Here is a 5,000-nt window from a genome sequence, read left to right as displayed (position 1 = left end):
ATGAGATGTCCTATGAGTGTGTGCATGTATATGTGTGTGCGTGCGTACATATGTATGCGTGTGCATGCATGCGTGCGTGCCGTGTGTGTGGGGACTGACGGATGTGTGGACATTGTTCAGCATCCAGCAGCAACAGCAGCATCATCATCGTGTCAGCCCAGCCGAGTGGAACTAACACAGTCTAAAAAGTCTCCTCTCTATAATTCATGGTAGCTGGAGATCCCTTGGCGGTAGGCGAGGGCTGCATGCGTGATGTGTCTGCCACCAACCCAGGCATGGTGCTAGTCACTGTGAGTCCAGGGAGATGTGTAGTCCCATGTGTAGGTCTCTGTTGAAGTTACCTGTGTTTCAGAAATGTCTGACGGAATTTGGGGATGAATTGATGTGTGGAATACGATTCTGAAGACATTAAGGCAACCGATCTGCTTTTGTATTGTGTATATACAGTATGTACAGAGTTTATGCATGGAAAGAGGGTTTGTGTGTGTATGTGTGTGTGTGTGTGTGTGTGTGTGTGTGTGTGTGTGTGTGTGTGTGTGTGTGTGTGTGTGTGCGTGTGTACGTGTGTTTGTGTGTGTGTGTGTGTGTGTATATGTGTGTGGATGCATGCAATTATGTATGTATGTGTATGTATGTATGTATGTATGTATGTCAGATATATACAGATAACACATTAGCCAACAGAAACCACCAGCCAGATTGATATTCACAATACTTTGAGTCCATTGTGAGTCTCTGGGTAAACAACTGAGAAGAGTTACTGTATATGTCTGTGGACACGACTTGGCTCTCGTGTTTCACAGCAAGGAGGGGGAGCTCAGAGTACTCTGTGTGGAGGTTGGAGGATCTTAAGGAGAGGCAGATGCAGAATATTTATGGCAAGGGATTTGACATGGTCATCAAGGTTGAGCATGTGAAGTGGAAGAACTGAAAACTGAAGGTTAACCCCCAGACAAGACAGCCTTTGAATATTAAATGATCATGCTGAGGGATGGTTCATGCTAGAAACGGTGACGTGTGGACACCGCGGGGGAAATGATGAGCTTATTTTGTTCATGTAGTTGAAACTATATGCAGGAAAACGATCTGGATTGGAAAGATGGAGGCAGAATGTGGGAAGAAGGCTGTGAAATAATAACATTGAGTTTGAGAACATTTGAGGTTCTCACATTTACATTTAGCAGATGCTTTTATCCAAAGAGACTTACAATAAGTACATTTGTCAGAAGATGGAGAAACAACAATATATTTCTGTCGGTACAGTAAGGATGATCATAGAAAGAAGTGCCGAGCACTTAGGTTAGTTTAGTTAGGTTAACCATTTCCCCGTATACAACAAAGATAGCTAGGATAAGATGCTACACGATGCTAAGTACTATGTTTAAGTGCAAGGACGTACAACATACAATAAGTGTGTACATTAAGTGCCAGGACGTACAACATACAATAAAAGCTGAGACATTTAGTAACATCATATATCAATCCATATATTGTCATTCAGCTTTTAGAAGCCAATGAAACAGGGCTTTCTAGTAAATTACTGATTAATCATTTCCATTGTTATTGCATCAAATTATATCCATATCCACTTTCATTTGTTAACTTTCAATAGGAAAGATAATTGATTTACCAATTGTCACAATTCAAGCTGCCTATGCAAACAATTTTAAAACAGCGCCACTAATGGGGCCTTAATAACACACTAGCTCAGATACTGTGATATGATTACTATGAAGAGTTCACCACTTGGAAGTCACACGGACCGTGATTTACAGCTGGAAGACGAGGAGCGCGTGACATTACGCACGACGCCTGCCGCTATAATCGCCTTTGAGTTGGACTGACGGAGATAGAGGGACGGTTCTCTAGGAACCTGGTGGCCTCATAATGGGGCTGTTAACGAGCCACTCATTAAGATGGTCGTTAAGACCTCAGCCACAGAGTGCTCCGGAGAACGGCCGCGGCGAGGGAGACAGAAATGTTTTCATAACGACAGATTGATCTAGGGTCTCTCAGCCTCTCTCCCTCTCCCCCTCTCTCCCCCTCTCTTTCTCTCTCTCTCTCTCTCTCTCTCTCTCTCTCACTCTCTCTCTTTTTCTAGCTCTTAGCGCTGGCCCCCCTGGTTGCAGTGATGGAAAGAAAATATTTCTCTATTATAGAGAAATGTTTCATAACAGCAGAAGGATTTAGTGTCTCTCGATTTCTCTCAATGTCTCTCAGCCTCCCTCTCTCTCCCTCTCTCCCCCCCCCTTCCCCCCTCTCTCTCTCTCGCTCTCTCTCTCTCCCCCTCTCTCCCCCCCTCCCCCTCTCCCCCTCTCTCTCTCTCTCCTCCCCCTAGCTCTCAGCACTTGGCCCCCTGGTCGCACTGACAGAAAGGAAATCGTCCACTTCTTTCGCCAGAAGGAAACACAAGTCATGTGCGATTTGAAGATGTTCTGTAGTGTCCTTCTCTTTCTGTCTCCCTCTGCGGTTTCAAACCCATCTGACTCATAACCGGGGCCTGTTTCCCCAAAGGCATTGCCAATGTACTTTACAGTGAATTCATCGGGCCAACAAGACTTTCTCAGCCCACTCAATACCGGGTTCATCAGGGTTCACGAGAGGCCACCTGACCCCTCGTCACCTGACCCCATGTAGGGTCAAATGTCACACCAAGCCCTGGTGCTGGCTGCTGGAAGGCCTTCTCGTCACTCCTGCTCCTTATTATCCCCGCTGCTGCTCGCTCATTGATTCAGCCTCTAAATAAAATCACTTCCAATCATTTTGAATTATGTCCTATAATTAACTCCCCAGAAGGAAAACAGAGAACAGGTTGAGCCAGCGAGAGACTTAGAGAGACAGAGTACGAGTGCAGGCTTTTTCCCCTTGTTCCGTCAACAGAGGACATCTTTGTGAAATGACGTGTGCTAGTGGGTTCCGTGAATGTGTTCGGTTCTCTACCCAATCTGTAAATGTGTGACTCAGCACAACACATAGCTTAGCGGTCCCTCAAACACAACAAACTGCTGATTGAACAGGTTGAAGCATCGGCCATTATCCACTATTCTCCCTCATCAGTCGCTCTTCATCTCTCTCCATGTCGGTCTCACCCTCTGCTGGTTGTAGCCGGTTGCCCTGGATCTCCATTCTGATTAGCTATGGTATTTGCTAACAGTGCTACAGGGCTGCCAACTTTTGGTTTTTCGCTGGCGTGAGATTCTGTAGAATCTTGTAATGCACACCTTATAGCAGGGGCCGTGGGTGTAAATGTTGACTGTTTTTTTTGCCGTGAGAAAGTGGATGTGTGGCGTGTGCGCGTGTGTGTAAGCAGGCAAAAAACATGTGTCACGCAGTGAAACCGTGAGAGTTGGCAGCTCTGGTGCTAGGGCTAGCAGAAGAGGAGATGGACAGTGATACCTCACCAGGCTATCGCTAGGGCTAGCAGAGGAGCTAGTGCTAGGGCTAGCAGAAGAGAGGAGAGACAGTTAAGTCACTAGGCTAGTGCTAGGGCTAGCAGAATAAGATACCTCATCAGGCTAGTGCTAGGGCTAGCAGAAGAGGGGATGGACAGTGGCACCTCACCAGGCTAGTGCTAGCGCTAACAGCAGAGCTAGTGCTTAGGCTAGCAGAAGAGAGGACAGACTGTGGATGGAAAGGCTGCGCTGCCACAACCACAGCTGTTGCCGTCCAACACGTTAACTGGGGCAGAAAATCAGAACCAGAATGGATTGTGGTAACGGCAGTGCATGCTGGACAGAATCTCCGGCAGCTCCTCCTCCTGGGTCCTCTTCCTCTCCTCCTCTGCTCCTCCTCCTCCCCCTCCTCTCCTCCTCCTCCTCCTCCTCCCCCTCCTCCTCTTCCTTATCCTCCTCCACCTGGGTCCTGCTCTCCCCTATGCTCTTCTGCTCCTCTCCTCTCCTCCTCCTCCTCCTCCTCCTCCTCCTCGTCCTCCTCCTCCTCCATCTCCATTGCACCACTTTGATTCTGTCGATACTTGGCCCACATCTCATGTTGTGGTCGGGAGTTTGATTCCCCAAGCCCAAAGGTTCTGGGGGCGATTCCAAGTATACACACACTTGCCTTGACCGAGGAAATAAATCGCAATATTTTTAGGATGGCATGCAGCTGCCAAATGCCTGGACAGGGAATAGAAACTAATCTGGTTGGGAGAGTAGGGAGCAGAGGGGGTCCAGAGAGGGAGCATGGGTCCCGCTCAGGTCCGCTCCGCCCTCAGCTTGGGTCGGGAGTGACAACTCGGACCCACAGTTTAGACAGCGGCTGTCATTTCGACTGTCACTCACTGACTGTCTGTCCAAGCAGAAGGAAGAGACAGATGGGAGGATGGGCTTATTAAACTGCAAGGAAAGAATAATTAGTGTGACGCGGCATGTGTTGCTATGTTCCTACTGAGCGCTCTCAATCGTCGTACAATCATGACGTGTGTGTGTGTGTGTGTGTGTGTGTGTGTGTGTGTGTGTGTGTGTGTGTGTGTGTGTGTGTGTGTGCAGCTCACAGTGTCAGCTTATTGTTGGGGGGTAACCAAAGAGTGATTCTGACGGGACACTTTTTGGATTGCCATATTTCCATAGCTAGCTCTCCAATCATGACTTAGCGAGCTAAGATAAGCTAGCTCATTAGCATTTGACCCAATCAACAGGAGTCCTTCCATCACGGTGGCAGCCCTCGCACTGAATCAAACCGTTGAGTGTACAGTTTCCATTAGAGCTATTTAGCTCCCAGTCAAGTCTAGAAGACTTTATAACAGAACACGGATGACATTTCAAAGTGGATCAGCGTCCGTTATCCGACACTAATTCAGCGTTTCATTCAGGATTATCCCGAGAGTCTGCGGGTGACAGTGGAGAGAGGAGCATTGTGTGGAGGTTGGAATAAAGGTAAGGGGATCCGAGAGAGACATAAGCACCCAAACATGAGGGAACAACCACACATATGAAAACACATAAACGCACACAAAGACACCAACACAGGCACACACAAACACACACATATGAACACAAACA

Source organism: Micromesistius poutassou, assembly GCF_964030765.1.
Source record: "Micromesistius poutassou genome assembly, contig: SCAFFOLD_4068, whole genome shotgun sequence".
In the NCBI taxonomy this organism is placed as follows: domain Eukaryota; kingdom Metazoa; phylum Chordata; class Actinopteri; order Gadiformes; family Gadidae; genus Micromesistius; species Micromesistius poutassou.
Note: the sequence above shows the minus strand (reverse complement) of the source record.